Here is an 18,983-nt window from a genome sequence, read left to right as displayed (position 1 = left end):
GGCTTGATCATCTTGGCCTATATTGTATGGTGCTAGTAATGTAACATCCATCCCCCACCATATTAAGCTTTGATCAGGTGAGGAGACCTCTGAGCAGACAGATAGCAGCAGAGGTGGGATGGGGCAGCCGATGGTGAGAGCACAGGGAGCTGCTTGGAAAAAAGTTACCAGCAAGGACACAATTCATTTTCAATGAGAGAGGCGGGTAGAATTTAGAGCAGTTGCAATCCCAGGAAAGAATGGTGTATATGTCTAAGAACAGCCTTATAGAATGCTCATCCTTGCCTGTTACCTATATCGCTTATAACAGGATCCACAACTGCAGTTTAAATGGATCGTCCTGAGTATTTAATATTTATATATAATAGTATTGTGAAAGCGGAGAGTAAATGGATGTTATAAACAGTGGGTTGCTAAAAAAATATGTTTCATGTAGTTGTGATGCTGCTGGGCTAAATGAATGTACATACAGATGCATCATGCTATTATGAAATGTACAAATTCTCCAAATTCTCCATCCACTTTGTTTGTGATGCTATCAACTGATCTCTGTGTTTGTTATTCCCTCAGGATTTTTTTCAGCAAGTCGGATCCATTCTTGGAGATTTACAGTGTAAATGATGACAACACTCAGCAACTAGTACACAGAACAGAGGTAAGAAAACCATTTCTCTCTAAGATCACTTTGTGATAGTGTTTAACTGACACTGAATCACTGAATCTCTCCCCCTCTGCACATAGACTATCATGAATAACCTCAACCCCGCATGGAAGACCTTCAAGACGTCCCTTAACTCACTCTGTAGTGGAGACCATGAAAGAATACTGAAGGTAAAAATATGTCACTTGCTGTTGGAGATTAATGTGTATTTGACTTAGACTAACAAATAAATACACAGATCCATTTTAATTTATTTTTATATTTATAGTAGCATTTGCAATTCATGTTCCTGGCAGACGGCAGCTTATAAGCAGCTTGGAAGAACATGCATTGCGTTCATAATTTGATGTAGTTGCTCTTGGATAAAAATGGTCTGCTTTTTACTCTTCAATAATTCCACTAAAATTTGACTGAAAAGGCACTTCAACACTTTGGGAAAAGTTTTTTTATTTTTGAATTGATGCAGATGTACATTTCAATGTTCAGATTTCCAGTGCATTTTGATGCAGGTTAGTAAGTTAGAGATGCTGTTGCATAAGTCTACTTTTTGTATTACTGGCTTAGATGTATACCTGGTACCAGTTGCATAAACATTGCCACTATGTTAAGACTGTGTCTTTAGAAATATTTTAACCAATTAGGGGTAATCAGTCTTACTTTTCAGATTCAAATTAGACCAATCTACCTTTATGTAACTGACTTAAAAAAGTTATGACCAGTCTTGAATTGTAATTGTTTTATGAATGTTTTTTTAAGACTTGAAAGAAAGAAAGAAAGACGGAAAAATACTAACTTTTTAGGACTGGTCTAAGATGTTTATGCAACCTGCCTTTAGTGGTATACTGTTTTGAAATTCAATAAGTGTTGCTGGACCACCGTGTGTGTTGAGATCAGATATCTAGCAGGAGTTCTGATCGGTCACATGGCCTGATAACACTGGTTTCTGGACTATAAGGCTTGGTGAGCATGTATTTCAGCAAGGATCACCAGGAATTCCCATGTGTTCTACTTAAATAAGTGCATTTGCTAATTTACCTCCCTCTTTGCAAAAATGCAATGAATGATGCATTTTTATAGCGCTTTGTTGTGTATTGCTGTACACCCAAAGCACTTTATAATCATGTTGGGGGGTCTCTCCTCAACTACCACCAGTGTGCAGCATCCACAGTACAACGGTGTCAGTGTGCTCACCACACGTCAACTACAGATGTAGAGGATAGAACCAATTTATTATTAGGAGGCCATGATTGACAAGGGCCAGTTCACTGGGGTTACACCCTTACTCTTTATGAGAAGTGCCATGGGATTTTTTAATGACCCACATAGAGTCAGGACCTCGGTTTAATGTCTCATCCGAAAGATGGTGCTTTTGACAGTATGGTGTCCCCATCACTATACTGGGGCATTAGGACCCACAGGTGAGCACCCACTTCTGGCCTCACTAACACCCCTTCCAACAGCAGCCTAGTTTTCCCAAGAGGTCTCCCATCCAGGTACTGACCAGGCTCCTCCCTGCTTAGCTTCAGTGTGCAAACCAGTCTTGGACTGATGTGTGATTTGTCTGTGCCCATATTGGGAGAGGAATTACTCAGGGAAAGTTTGACGTGAATGTGTTCAAGCACACCAATATAATATTAAAAGTAGTAGTTTCCCACAAGAATCTGAATTAAAGTACCTTATGTTAAATTATTAAAATCATGATAATAAATATTTCTTTCCCCACAGGAATTATCTGAAAGACAGATGGAAATATAGATAGATAGATAGATAGATAGATAGATAGATAGATAGATAGATAGATAGATAGATAGATAGATAGATAGATAGATAGATAGATAGATAGATATTTTGAGATATAGACGTATACTGCGGTTCAAAAGTTAAGATTTTTTTTTCAGAAATCATTTTAAGAACTGTCTGTCATACTATCATTCAAGAAACATTTGTCATCATGACATTTGAAAACAGTTGTGCTGCTTAATATTTTGTGGGAAACCATGAAACATTTTTTTTTAAGATTGTGTGATGGAAGTTAGGAAGAATAGCATTTATTTAAAAATAATACAAAAAATCTTTACTGTTACTTTTGGTCAATTAAATGCATATTTAAAAAATAGCATTAAAGCTCAGAGTTACACTGGAGTGATGGAGTCCGTGTATTCCATGAACTATCCATATAAACAATAAGATGCTTTGGGCCCATCTCTTAAGGGCACCTGTCTGCCTCTCTTCCTCCTTGTAGTGCCAGGGTTCCTCAAATCTTGCCCTGGAGGGCCATTGCGCTTCAGAGTTTAGCTCCAACCCTGATCAAACTCACCTCACACCTGTGGAGTTTATTTCTTATGATCCTGAAGACATTGATTAGCATGCTCAGGTGTGTTTGATTAGGGTAAGAGCTAAAACTCTGCAGGAAAGTGGATCTTGTGGGCCAGATTTAGGGATCCCTGTTATAGTGCATCAGCATACGGCTGCATGTGGCTTCCCTTCTGCCCACTCATGACTCCTGAAACAGAACTCAGACCTTATTAAAGCAAATGGCTCAGCCTCATTTAAGCAGCCATCCTCCATGCCATCTGCAGAATCACTCACAGACTAGGCTCAGCTCACAGCTGGAGCTCACCCCATTCCCAGACCTGGTGCTGTCACACCCACTCAGAGCAAAGGCCATCTGTGTGGGAAACGTGTCCTCCTTTTAGAACCTCTGCTGAACACTTAAGGGGTGCAGTGGTGGTGCCATGTGTATTGTTAACTCATAATGACTTTGATTGATTGGATCCTGCCGATATTCGACAGGCCTTATTATGACTCCACTTAACGTGATCACCGTGATCAGATCAAGCAGATCGGATCATCAGTCAATCAGAACACAGAGCGTTTACACTTGCCAACATCAACTGACTTTTCTATCTGGATAAGCAATTGGATCTGTCTTTCCCGCCGCGAAATATTTAAATAAGACTGCAGAGAATGGCCCGGTGCAAAGTTAACCTGAAGTGGTGGGTTTTCTTTTGAAAAGTATTTTCAGCTGTGGGACATTTTACAAATCAAACATAAGTGTAAGAGTCTCACTAGTCTCCACACGGGTGTTCTCCGTCTTTTTTTCTGACAGTTTGCGAGAGAGGGGCGGTGTTTTGCGTGATCTGATCACAATGCGTCCTCGACTACCTCTGGACCAGGACACGCTGATCGGATAACATTCCGATCAAAAATGCGTTTACACTTGTCTTTTCAATGTGTATGTGGACAACATCCGGATACAGGTCGTATGTTAATGCTAAGTGTAAACGCAGCCTCAGTGTAAAACACCAGTGTGGGACACTGACCAGAACCAGTATCCCTGAACATAAAATCTTAGCAAGAACCCTCAGAGAGGAACAAGACACATACATAACAGTATATTGCTTGTATATTGGCTCTTGTGGTCAGCTGTAAGCTGAATATTTTACCTTCATTTGTCATTTTCTTAAAGAGCTAACATATATACTGTGTATACTACCATTCAAAAAGATTTTTAGTAACACTTTACTTAAAGCCTTTATGTATAATGCATTATAAACTGTAATGCATTATGATTATTCCTGTGTCTTGTAATACATTATATCTTGTCATAAATAATTATAACCAAATTTAAAATGCATAGTGTAGCAAATAATTGATAAATGTTATAATGTATCAACGGTGGTTACAATTATTTGTGAGTATGTACAATGCATTATAAAGTGCTTTACAAGGCATAATTAAAGGCATGATTTTTTTTTAAAACTACTTTTATGATTCATTATACATTAAAGGCTTTAAGTAAAGTGTTACCAGATTTTTTTAAAGCACAACTGTTTTCATCATTAAGAATAAGAATCAGCATCAGCATATTAGAATGACTAGAAAAGCTTTGTCGGCATGCAAAGATACCATTTCTTGGCTCAGCAAATTTTGCAATTATTTCAAACTTGAAAGACTAGTTATTATGAAAGGTTTTACCACTCTTTTAGTTAGTATACTTTCTTACCCTGCTGCTTAATTTTAAAATTTCCCGGCAGATGTTTCACACATTACTGAGTTTTTTTTTTTTTTTTTGATGAATTAGAAATGTTCAATGAATTAGAATTTGATTTTCTTTTAAAGCTGAACAGTTTAAGGCTTTTAAAAAACTGAAGCTGTTTTTTTTTCTAATATCTGTTTTTCCTCAAAATATCAGAAATTTTTAAGTTAACACTTTGTCTTCTATTGGTTGGACAGAATAGTCCTATCTACCCCATCTAATGGCATTACTTGAGCCAATCTCGCTGTTTCAGGCTGATGAAATGGCTACAAATGGCTTAGTTATAGTTTGGCATATGCTGGCTTAATAGGTTTTATACAAGAAAAAAAAAAATACACCCATCAGCATTAAATTGTGCTTGTCCAACTAATTTCCGTCTTGCATCATGAAAGTATGAAAAATGTGGTAACAGAATTGCTTAGGCTAAGTACTGTATGAATAAAAAAGCACCTACACTATGCCCTGGTCTCATTTTTTACAGCAACATTATATAAGTCAACCCCCTGTTGTCCTGAATATTGCAGAAAAACATCAAACTTTAATTAATTTGTAATGTCACTTTATGTTTAATGCATGAATGCATGGGGCACAGTAATGATAAGTCTGCTCCAGTTCTTTATGCTGTGTGTTCGGGTTTCAGCCATTTGTGGTGACATACACTCTGTGGAGTGTATGTAGGGAGCCAGAGTGGGTTCAACAAGAGTAGATGGTGTGCACATCCAGCAGAATATGTTTTTATTTCTGCTCCAGAGGAATGCTGAAAAAATGGTATCCAAACTAGATGTCTGTGGAGGAAACAAATGTATTCGAAGGGGATGGGGAGTATGAGGAGAGAAGAAATCAACTGAAATGAGATGAAAAAAGTGAAAGACCCAAGAGTTAAATCATGCATACCACTGGACCAGCACATAGGCTTTAGTGATATTTGCTTTAGATGCCTTATTAATATTACATTTCAGCCTGTTGTGTTCTTCCCTTAACATCCAGTGTACAGTGTGGGGACTGGGGACTCGAAATGGAAAGCATGATTTTATAGGGGAGTTTCAAGCTACATTCAGAGAGATGCGATCAGCGATGGATGGAAGACAGGTAACAGTTTTAAACTTGTTATAAAAAATACATCAATTTGTTTTAATAATTTCACATCCAACACACAGAGAACACCATCTACAACCCAAGCAGGTTTTTTAATCCAATTGACTTTATTTGAAACGGCACTCTGTGAGATATTCAGAGCAGGTTAAGCTACTGATGAGTAGGAACTAGTTCGGTTCAAAGAGTAATCAGCAAAAGTGAAAGATGAAAGAGGAATGAGGTTATATGAGGGGATCTTCATGTGGGTCACAGTCAGTTTAGTTTCATCTATACTTTAACAGATTCTGTAGAGAATTACCTCTCGTATCCCTGAACTGAACGGCTGGATTTTTCTCACATATTCTCATCATTTAAAAAATAACAAGACAGATTCGGATTGATTCAGTGATTGTGTGAGTTATCGATTCTTTGATTTGTTGATTCCTTGAAACCAAATCCATTTGAAGAGGACCTGATGTAACACGTACCCAAAAAACATAACTGAACAAAATTACTGACTGCAAAAGAACAATGTGCTATAATGGAATTATAAGTGGAATAATTGGATAATTAGAATGATTTAATTTAATGACACAATTGATGGAAAGACTTTGAAATGCTGTTTTGAAATATCTGTGTAGCTGTGCACTTTAAACATCAGGCAAACACACAAAAAGCATCACATCAAAATTCATAACCCGGCCACCTGCTGTGTCCATTAAGTCATTCTGCACTTCTGTAATTTGGAGTTTGCGCTTTATTGTCATTTTCAGGACCACTATGCTGTTTACAAACTAGACGCTAACTGGATAATTGGATTTTTATGCTAGAAAATTCACACAAAATGACCACATCCTCCTTAATAATCAATAATGAGGATGTTGTTCTGTTTAAGTGTTAAAGAGTATTCAGTCCCCATTAAATAGTCTACAATGCGCAGCTTGCTCTAAAAATGGATCCAGTGATTAACCATTACTGCTAAAGTCTAAATTAGCCAGCATCTCTTTCTGATTTTGAAAACAATAAGTCATTGTCTTTTAAGCTGTCAGTTAATTGTAACTCCGCTAAAAATGCACAGCTACAGCTGGATGACGCCTCATTCTCTTGTGTGAAGTCCCGAACGCTTTGGGCTGGTATCCTCTATACCGCAGGGGCGTCAGTACCAGAGTCTGCTAATTATTTTAGAACAATCGCTTCCAGGCTCAACAATCATTCCTCATTATTATGACTGAAATTTTGTTTTTCTGAGTCTATTGTTGACTGGAGCACTTGTTTTTGGCCTTCGCTGCTCCAATGGGAAGCGATTATGCACCATCTCACACATTCTAATGAAGCTATTATATTGTCCAGGATGTCTCGATCGCCCACTCCAACCAGTAATGATGAAAAGCTAATGGTTTGTTTTTATTTTTTATTTATTTATTTTTTTGAAACAATGACAGGTCCAGTGGGAATGCATAAACCCTAAATATAAAGTCAAGAAGAAGAATTACAAGAACTCTGGGATTGTCATTCTGAATCAGTGCAAGGTAATATTTTTTGTCATTATGAAATGATGCTCTTTAGAGGACCTTGTCTCCTCCCCGTAGGCCCTGTATTTCAAAAAGTGGCAGTGTCATGCTGTCAGCAGAGGCATTGATGGTTACAGTAGATGGAGGGCGGTGGGACCTTCACACAGCTAGAAGTCATTCCATCCAGCTAAAATCTGAGATCCTAGCTCTGCAAATGCCCAATGAATTTGATCATAGCTGACATAAATTAGAAGTGATGAGAAGAAGATGAACGTGAAACATGAAAGTGCTAAAATTCACAATAACCTGTCCTTTTGTATCCACAGATCATTAAGATGCATTCCTTTCTGGACTACATCATGGGTGGTTGCCAAATACAGTTTACAGTAAGTCCAGACAGATACAACTCATCATTTCTTAGTTGATGGAGTTAATTTATTTGTGTTTATATTTATAAAATGAATCATCCATTATTATTTGCTTTCTCTCTGACATTAGATAGCCGCCAGTTTTGTTTAATGAATTATGTTATTATTAGTCAGAGCACTCATGATTTATTATTCATTGCCATGTACATACTAATGGGAACAGGGAAAACAAAGTGTGATTCTAAATGTTTATTTTTTGCATAATTTATAAAGTAATAATTGTCTCACCTGCTAACAGCACTGTTATTTTCGCATGACACTTTTGTGTGCAACATAGTGTTTCATTACTTTCATTATCTGTCACAATATGCTCTTTCTGAATTGTTCTCATGTACAGTCTCCTGAAAGGTTTTTAGAATTAGTTTCAGTTAAACTGATCTTTGTTTTATGAATTTATATAATGTGCAGGTTTATTAAGTGTTGATATTAGAAAAGCAAACTGGTAGACCTGCAGTTTTTTTACCAAAACTTCCTTGCTTAAACAGAAAATGGTGCTGCTAAAGGAGGGGTCTTACTTTCAGGGATGTGATCTGTTCAGTAAATGTTGGTACATGCACTGTAGATAAAATCCATTAACTTTTGATCAAATGTAGTTGGTAACAGAGAATATTTCAAGACATGGGGTATAATCTATGGATATTTTCCCCCTGATTTGTAGTGTTACATGGTCCAGCTTTTATTTTATTGGTTGTCCTCCTAAAAAGGGGTTTGAGAACCACTACTTAAGATGACATGGGTTTTATGATCATGAGAAACAAAGTCAGTGAAGTGCATATATAATGGGGAATATTGTGTTAATATGTTCGTCATCAAAACTATACAAGCCAGGGATATTTTGTCTGCGTACATACATACTCCCATGTCTACAATAAACGCATGCATTTTACAGCTTTATTACAATCTGTTTACCTCTCTCTCTCAGTGCCGTTAGGAGACAGCGTTCTTAAGCGATTCTGCACATGTGTACACATTTTGAGTAATTAGCGTCAAAGCACTACTTTGATTGCTGCTTGTCTTTTCAGGTAGCGATTGATTTCACAGCCTCTAATGGGGATCCTAGAAGAAAACAGTTGTTCGTTACACTACATCCACCCCCTACCCAACCTAGACGAGTATCTGAAAGCTTTAGTCGCAGTGGGGGAGATTTGCCAAGGACTACGACAGGTGAGAGCTGGCTGATCAGCCAATCAAATCCTAACTTCTTCAGCTCTCTAGGTTCTCGACTTTCTTTCATACACCAGTTGTTTGGGTTCACACATATGCGAGTCAGTTCTCTTTCTCAAAATGTGCAGTATTTTGACAGTAAAGTGAGTAAAGTTAAGAGTCCCAACTTTGGGGTTTTTTATGGGTTTTTATGTAATGTGTAGGCAGTCAAAAAGTAAAAAAATGTGAAGGAAGCAAGGGGTCAAGGTTTGGCTGTGTTGGCCATGGTCCCAAAAACCTTTGTAGATGTGGATGCATCATTCACCCTTGATGGCCATTCAAAAGTAGCCATGTATTCTCGGCACCACAAAGAGAACATTTTTTTACAAGAATAAAATATTAAATATTTGATGTGATAGTGGGTGGTTTTACCCCACGCAGTGACAGATTGTTTTTTTTTTGAAAAACTGAAGACCCTGGAGCACAGAGAGCAATATGCAGGTCATACATTTCCTTACTACTGTTACATGATGTTATGGTGGCCTTGGAAGCCAAGTTTGAGAGTATTTTCCTTAGGAGAAAACACTGTCTGGTAAGTCAGTGACTGACTTGCTGATGTAGGCACACAGCTACAGTAATATGAAGAAATGTGATGGCCCTGAACTTCAGAGATTAAATGGGAAAAACCATTGTAGTGACATATCCAAGACCACAACACTGAAGGGCTGAAAACTTAATTAACAATGCTTTTCACTTCAAACTGTGTAAATATCAGAGTGGTTAATTGGAATTTATGAGAAAAACATTGTTTTATTTTGATCCCCAATTACATAGCTGGTCCGTCATTTTGCTGTAAAAACAGCAGAATAATGTGATCCACAGACTAGGCCGTGGGTTTTAATTATACATACGGTAAGGACAGCAAAACAAGGTGGTAGTTAAATTTTGACAGGCAAGCCTGTTATTTTCAAACCTTATTTTATTAGACCTGTGGCCTTTGCATTTTAAACAGTTGGTGATATTATTTAGAAACCCCGAAGCAAGTTTTGTGGATAACATGCTAAATCCCAGCGTTTTTTTTGACCACTGTAGTGAGCTGTTATTTCAGCTCTCTGAAAGGTCATTCAGAAGCTCATTTCCAGCACCATGTCGAGCTTCGGCATCACTCCAGAACGAGATGAATGCACATCCATCAGGACGTTTGGTTGGGATGAAATCTGAAATCACAGCGCTTGCTGATTTGGCAGTAGGGCACTAACAATAACTATTATGCAAATCTGTGTCCATTTACAAATGAGCAGTGATGAGGGGCCACTGAGACCAGAAAGCATGATGGGAAATTTGGTAAGTAATCCCCAAGATCCTCAATTCCTGCCAGCTCTAATCTCCTGTCCGCTTTCGTTTCTATGCAGTGAACAAAATGTTCCCCAGCGTTTGGGCTTTGGTGGTCGGATACCTCCAGACTTCAAGGTAACTTCTTTATCATTTTATAGCGATGGGGGTGCAATGGGATTTTTTCATTACTGGGATGAAGAGTGGAAGATGGCTTCTAATTAGGCTACCGCTGGAGTAATGTATGAAAATGATGTCAGCTCCCTCCAACAGATAATGTGCCTTTGTGTAGAGCTAAGTGTATTTTGTATTCATCTTAGGCTTCAACAGTTTTGACTAGATAGATCGAATATCTGAATGTACAGTCCTCACTCCAGACTTATTTTTAAAATCTCTTTAAATTATTCAAACAAATAGTATTGAAAAGCATCTGTTTATTTACAACACTGAAGCGAAGGGTCTTGAATAAATACACCTGGATGGGGGGTATTGACCAGCAATACTGAACAGCTGAATGTACCTTATCCTGCTTATTTCAAGACTACTGTCTTCACATAAACAAACAAACAAACAAACAAAATAAATAAATAATGATATAAGTTTGATTTATTTATTATGTGACAAGATACAGACAGCAAAATGGTAGCTGAGATATGGGGACAGTTATACAATGTAGCAATCAGAGTGATTGAGTGATTAAAAAAAAAAAGTGATTTGTTGCCACCCACTGGTGTACCCTGCAGAAATGTCACTGAAAAAATCCTGACCAGTAGGCTAAGTTCTTTCTTCACCCCCCCCCCCAATTTATGTGCATTTTGAAGTATCCGAAACGAGTGATGGACCCCCCCCCCCCCCCCCCCCAAAAAAAATTCTTAATTCCCCCCAAAAAGTTTTTACGCTCACTTGAGGTTTTTTGACTTGTGCGAATCCCCCCCCCCCCCCCCCAAAAGAGTTAATGGAAAACAAAATGGAAGATGGAAACGGCTTTTCGAAAAAGAATTCCTGAATGCACAAAAATAAATTCCTGGAAAACCATTTGCACATCAAAAAAGTCATGTGACTTTGCACAATGGAATGGGATATAACTTGCAATTCTCCTACTTTTATTAGTGCTAGTTTATCAGGATAGGTGATGATTTTGTTCTCCTGACTCGAATGGAAATGGTGCTTTATTCGCAAATGATTTATGCGATATTCCAAAACTGCGCATAAATTAAATTCGCACCTTTGGATGGAAAGTAGAGTCCCTGCTGTTGGGCTGTATATCAGAAGTCTTAGAAAGCTGCTCAGCCAATCAAATTCAAAGAACTAACAATTGCATAATATATGGCATAAATTATTCTCAAAGAGTATATTATTCATGCCACAAATAGCCTAAGAAGGTTGTTTCTCTTTTTTTCTTTCTTTTTTCCCCCAGGTTTCACATGACTTTGCAGTAAACTTCAACGAGGACAACCCAGAATGTGCCGGTATGATGGTGCATTCAATCCCAATATTTTATCTATTCCAGACCATATATCTTAAATTATCTCCTCAATGCAGATTCATTAACTTCCCCATGCGGCCTTTGCCCACTGGGACTGAACTACTTTAAAGCCTCAACATACTGTAACACTGGCAAAGTCAAACAGTCCCCCCAAACAAAGGAGACCAATATATGCATAGCTGAATTACAGAACTACGCTATTGACAAAGGTGGACACATTAATGTTTAATGCTGCTATAAAATATACAGCCTGAGGGGAATGTCTGAAGGAGGGAAGCATAGATGAGGTTGTTGTCACACCCTCCCCCTCCCCAGTAATTAATCTTTCTGGGCCATAACAGCAGGTACAATGACACGTTAGCACAAATGACACATGTCAGCACAAAAACAAGATGTTTAAGGCTTGGTGAAATGATAATGGTGCCTTGCATTAGAAGAAAGTCTTGTGCAGAGTTTTAGGACGTTGTTTAATTTTGTAAGATACATGTTTACATGTTTTATTGAAATTTGTTACCATTCGCTTTTTATTTGACCTCCCTGTGCTGTGCTGAAAGCAAGACCATAATCTCTTGGAAGGCTTGCATCATCACAACCAGTTTGATGATTTGAAACTTCTGTCTCCTAAAAGGGTGTCTGCTATCAGAGAGTAAAGATGGAAATATCTAAAGAACAATGAATGCTTGAAATACAGAAGCAGATGGGGAAAGTAAAAGTATTATAAATGATAATTCTGTTGTCATGAGCAAGCCTCTGCCAAGCCATCTATGCATTCAAATGTAACCCAACTCTCTTTGGGATGGTGTTGGCTTGGAAGTCAAGTCAGAAGTTGCAAATGATTGGATTTTGTATTTAGTTTGCTCTCAGTTTGTGTTTGGTGCTTTGCTTTCCATCATCCCTGTCTTCAGCCATGAGCAGGATACATTGATCATCGCTCCAGTGTATTGGTGTCACTTGATTTCCCTTGCTATTTCTGTTCCACCTCTATCAGTGCAGACACACCAGGGTGGCGCCCAGAATGGGCACAAACCACTCAGCTTTTGATCAAGCAGCCAGGCCTGTCTCTTCCAGGAATAGCAAATGGCTTGCAGCCCCCACCAGGACACATGCCAGCCAATCTACCCCGAGCAGAGAGCGCACCTTTCCGCCCTGGTATTGTCTGGAAAATCCAGCATGACTGTTTTGCGGTTCCGATGAACCTGGATGAGACACACAGTACGCTTGAATGGTGTGAACGACATTGGTGTGCAATTATAAGTCATTTTTACTTTCTAAATATTGACAACCCATTGTAGACAAGCCGTGGGGAGGCGTCTGGAGAGCACGGTTGTTTGCTTTCCATGAAAGAAGCCAATTTGTAGGTTTCTCACTCTTCCCAAATCATTCCTTTTAAAAGTTTTGCTCATCAGTGGGGTGTAAACATCTTGCCGCAATCAAGAGGTTAGCACTACCCTGCTGGAAGAGGTCATGACTAAACCATTCTGATGCCATACCAAACTTTGCCCATTATGGCTTTTCAGACGTAGTCCTGCATTTTGGCAAAAAAATTTCCAAGAAACACATGAATCACAAATCATTATTCATAATTATATGTCACACATTCAAGTTGGAAAAATAATAGTTTTCTATACTTTTTTTACTGTATAAATGATATATGCATCTCCACTAGCATTTAAAAGTATTTAAGTAAAAGTGAAAGTGAGGTGACTTGGCCAAGTATGGTGATCCATTCTTTGAATTTTTGCTCTGCATTTAACCCATCCAAGTGTACACACACAGTAGTGAATACACACACGCAGCAGTGGGCAGCCATTCTGCTGCGGTGCCCGGGGGGAGCAGTTTGGGGGTTCGTTGCCTTGCTCAAGGGGTCTCACCTCAGTCATGGTATCAAAGGGGGAGAGAGCGCTGGTTATTTCCACTCCACCCACCGATAATTCCTGCCAGACCCTGAGACTCGAACCCCGCAACCTTCGGATTACAAGTCTGACTCTCTAACCATTCATTGAATTTTACTGAATCAATGTTTTTTCTTTTTTTTTTTTTAAATAAAAGAAATTACATTTTTAAACACTAAACATTTAAATGCTAATGTAATGTATTTAAATTTCAATTATCATTTATTTTTCCATGGTATCTAACAAAAAATTTATATCTTACATAAAGCAAACATAATTTTCTTTACATTTGTTGTCTATAAGCTCAGCTTTCTGTAAATGTTTCACCCTTTCAACTCTAGGTATCATCTAGAGGTTTCCCACTTGGTCGCTTGATAAAATATGACATTCCTGATGTCCAAGGCCACAAGAATTCCCATGAGCAGCAAGCAGGTCGAAGACTTCTGAGGGTCACATGCTAACCAAGAAACAGCCCTTTGAGATGATATGAGTATTGTAACTGATAGTACCTCCTTGGCTGTAACACATCATCAGAAACTTATATCTACATAATCTATTGCCTTGAGGAGAATTTTGGTGGCCAATGCAATTACTCTAGACTGTAATTAGAACTGGGGGTGAAAAGGCAAAGAGCCCATTTAGCTGATTACTGGCACTTTGCAATGTGAGTGTATGTGTGTGGTTTTCTTTGAGGAGTTGTGGGACGTTTCACATGTCAATGACAGTCAATGAATCCTTGGTGGAACTCCCAATGTGATATCACATCTTAACAATGTTTACAGCTTTCTGTTTGCGGAAGGTGATGGATTTTCGTTCCTAGTGCTAACATCACAGGTAGACACAAGGGCACACGCACGTCACATGGTGAGACATTCTCACAGCAGCAGTGTGAATTGGCCAAATGTGACTGTCGATGGAAGGTGTTATGATGAAAGGACGTCAGCAGTAGGTTAATTCAAGCCTTTTAATGTCATCAGCATGACTTATCCTTTAAAGAGACAGTGCAGTATGTGTGTCAGAGTTGAAGAGTCTATTAGGGTCCAGCGCATCTCTTTGATTCCTCTTTGCGGGGAAGCTACAGAAGCGATTACATCCATTGACCTCCACATTGAAAGTCTTCTCATCTTAATTCTGCTGTCACACAGCATGGAAGGCTTTCACCTTTGAGGCCCGTTTGTGCGTGTTCAAGCTCACAGGTGTTAATTAAATGAAACAGTTGGAGAAGTGGTGAGGATAGACAGGCTGACCTTAAGATTCATGCTCAGCGAGTCAGTAAAAAGCATTACTGCTTCATTGCAGAGATTGAGTCTTCACTGACACTCATTCCAGTCCTTTAAATGCATGAACCACATGAAGAGTCTTTAAGCATTAAAAAAGAAATAAAATTAATACAATTAATGATCAAATATAAGAGATCAAATTATTTTAGTGTTATTTTAGTATCATTGATTTACTATGCTAGTCTTTGTTAACATTTTTTCTTTTTTTTTTTCCTTAAAATGTAGTTTTTGTTTTATTATAATTTATTTTTTAAATTTCAGTTTAGGTAGTTTTAGTTATTTTGGTACTTAAGCTTAAAATGAAAAAGAGAAATGTTATTTTGGCATCTGAAATAAAATTATTTCAGTTACGTTGTTTTTAAAGGATTTTTAGTTACTTTAGTACTTCAATTTAAACTAAATAAAAATGAGAAATTTTGCCTTTGCGACTGTCTGAGATAAAATTATTTTATATATGTATTTTATTTCATTCCAATCAATGTTTATTTTATTTCAAGTAATGAAACTTTAAATAAACTAAATGAAACTTAAAATAAATAACTCTAAAATTAAATGTTTTTTTCAGTTAATATATATTTTATTTCAAGTAATTATTTTTTATTTTAGTTTTCAGTTTACAATAGATTATTTAGTTTTAGTGTTAGTACTTATGTTGCCTTGTCAACTATCTGAAATTAAATTATTAATATATTTTTATTTATATTTTGTTTATTTCTCAAATAATAAAAGAATGTTTATTTTATTTTTCCCCTATTATTATTATTAGGATTTTATAATAATTATCATTATTATATATTTTAGTTTTAGTTAACAAAAATAAACCCTGGTTTTATTAGTGAGTAGTCTGTTAGCACACACACGCTCCAGACTTACCTTTTTCAAACTTCGCAGGTATCCAGGGTGTGGTAGAGGCCTTACCAGAATCTGCCTTCCTAAGATCCAGTTGTACCGGGTCCTCCCACAAACATTGCCCCAATCATCCAGAAAGTGGCCAACTTTGCCTCTGAGGAAATGCACACCAAAGAGGCCATGGTGAGCCGTTTCTATTCCATCTCTCTTCATCTCTAAAGTTTCTGTTGTTCTAAAGTTTTTCTTTTTTTGCTTTGATGCAGCAATACTTCATCCTGCTCATACTGACGGACGGTGTGATCACAGATATGGCGGACACTAGAGAGGCCATCGTCCACGCCTCTCACCTGCCCATGTCTGTCATCATCGTGGGAGTTGGAAATGCAGATTTCACTGACATGGAAATGCTGGATGGTGATGACGGAATCCTTCGTTCGCCTAAAGGGGAACCAGTGTTGCGTGACATCGTACAGTTTGTGCCGTTCCGTAACTTCAAACATGTGAGTTTACAAGGTTACATTATAAAGTGTTTGTTTATATATGTATATGTATGTATATTTTAATACGGATTTTTGTTTTCTTAAAAATTAGAACTATATATTTGTTTACATTTCTAATAATAAACAAATGTATAAAATGACTGAATAAATAAATATGAAAACAAGGTTGAAATCAGGGGCACAACATATGTTTATCATCTTTATTTAGTTGTAAGTACCTAGTGTTTTAGAGCCTCAGAAATCTTTTTATAACCAACATCTGAGCTCCCTTTACTTGCAATCGAAAGATAAAATGATTATACATGCAGCTGAACTGTAGATCATGCCCTTTAATCAATGCATTGCTATGCAGAGGTTTTCATCCTGCATCTTTATAATGTCTGAAGTACCTCTAAGGAGAATCTCTCCTGGTTAATTACTCCCTCATTCCTCTGCGCTCTCCGTCTCACATTTCCCACCCAGACTCCTTGGAGCAATCTAATAACCTTTAGCTTGACTGCTCCATTAATTACCACATCTTCTGCCGGTCCGTGGTGGAAAACAAACCACAGAATGCAGAGAGAAGCGTTACCTCTCGAGTGGGTTAACTTGACTGTGACAAACCCCACAATCTTTGCTGTTATAAAGGATTGTGTTTTTTAATAAAGAGCCCAAAGGTTTTCTGAGGAAGGTTTTTGGTTCTGTGATTTAGAAATTTTCGGAAAATTACTATTCAGTAGTTTGGGGTCTGTAAGATTTTATTTTATTAATTTTTTAAAGAAATCAATACTCTTATTCAGCAAAGGTTAAACTGATCAAACATGAGTCGTTAAGACATTTATAATGTTATTTTATCTTTCAAATAAATGTTCTTTTGAACTTTCTAAGAATATGGAAAAAATGACAGTTTCCACAAAATGTTTCCAATATTGATAATAATAACAAATATTAACCAAATCAGTATATTAGAATGATTTCTGAAGGATCACGTGACACTGAAGACTGGAATAGTGATGCTGAAAATTAAGCTTTGTCATCACATTAATAAATTGTAGTTTAATGTAAAATAAATATACAATTTAAATTGCCAGAATTCCCATTTTAATGTGCCAATACAGACATTTAATATGTTTAAAACTAGTTTCCAGATTAATTTTGTTAGATATAGTTTGTCTAACATATCTGGTAGATTTACAGCAAAGAAATAAAACGTAATATTTGTACAATTTAATACTTTTGAATTTAGTATCGTAATATTATGTATATACTATTATTTTATTATTATTATTTTTAGCTAGCTTTAATTTTTATATATATTTATTATATATAAAATTAGCTTTAATTATATATATATATATATATAGAGAGAGAGAGAGAGAGAGAGGAGGAGGAGAGAGAGAGAGAGAGATGCGAGAGAGAGATATTAAAAAAAATCACAAAACATGCAACTAACTACAAAAAATCTAAACTAAAATTAGAATGATGAAAATGTGTTTAAATTTTTTGTAATTTGTTTTGTTTTGTGATTTTAAGTTTTTTTAAATGTAAAACACAAAAAATATATATAAATTCACACACACACACAAATAAAAGCTATATATATATATATATATATATATATACTATATATATATAGCTTTTAGTACTTCAACTTAAACATATTTATAATTATTTATTTATTATAACAGTCAACATATAGAACATATAATGAATGAATATATACATTTGACATGGCATGTCTCTAAATGTGACAGAGTGTCCACATGAGCAAAAGTGATGGTTTATTGGGATCCTCATGGGAAATATGCCAAGACTTGTTTTCTTTCCAGACATGTACTGTATTGATAGCCCCTAACAAACAACCACCCACCATCTCAGCCATGTCTCTCTACCTGAGAATCTCCTCTCCTGCATCTAATTGGCCAGCAGGGGTTGGAGGGGTTTGACGTGGCTATCCTCTGATTTCCTCTCAGCTCCTCGAAGGCGACTTTGAGTCACATGAGTCACTTTCGCTCAAGTTTCCGGATGTTTTTCATCACCATGCACATGGATTTCAGCAAGTACAGTATCTTCACACATCATTAGCGCTGGGAATGGCAAACTGGACCAGATGGCGAAAATGGATAAATGGCCTTGCAAATGATATGTTCAAATGTTTGATTTGTTTCTGTTCTTCTTCTGCATCTTCTCAGGCCTCTCCTGCTGCTTTGGCAAAAAGTGTCTTAGCCGAAGTCCCAAACCAGGTGGTGGACTATTACAACAGCAAGGGGATCAAGCCCAAGTGCCCGAGCGAGTATGAGTCTTCCAGGACATTTGGCCACTGAAGCGCAGAGCTAACGCTCATTACAAAAACTAGCACGTTTCTGTGAATTTGAATCCTAATCTGTTCTACTTTGTTTTGTTTGCATGCGTAGCCTGTGAGGCTTGCATAGGTGTTGCAATGCTACCGTTCCTATTATGTACATGTGTACATGTACAGACTTAGAAAGCAAAAACTCAACAAAAAGTCCTACTGATGTAAGCATGATGACTGGGATTATCTGAAAAATAGTTGGATTATCTGTTGTTTTCTTTTCTATAAAGGTTTATTGAGATTTTGCTAAATTTCGTAATGTTCTTACATTGTAAAGCATTTTGGATCTTAGGGAATGAATAGCTATTTGAATTAGATTATCTGTGGACATTCAGGCTTTCTTTTTCTCTCTCTCTTTTTTTTGTTCGTTCTTTTTTTGCGGATGCAGGGCCAGATGCATGATTGTATTTTGCATGTTAATAATAATCCAGCCTCATTTTTCTACTTGTTCCTTTT

At 37.1% G+C, this 18,983-nt stretch overlaps 1 pseudogene; it reads left to right on the top strand.

Moving 5' to 3' along the window:
- LOC122140024 overlaps window positions 1-18,667 on the top strand; it is a 50,162-nt pseudogene extending 31,495 nt beyond the window's left edge.
- The last annotated feature ends 316 nt before the right edge of the window (window positions 18,668-18,983 follow it).

Source organism: Cyprinus carpio, chromosome B16, assembly GCF_018340385.1.
Source record: "Cyprinus carpio isolate SPL01 chromosome B16, ASM1834038v1, whole genome shotgun sequence".
Taxonomy (NCBI): domain Eukaryota; kingdom Metazoa; phylum Chordata; class Actinopteri; order Cypriniformes; family Cyprinidae; genus Cyprinus; species Cyprinus carpio.
This window is presented reverse-complemented; position numbering and strand designations above follow the sequence as displayed.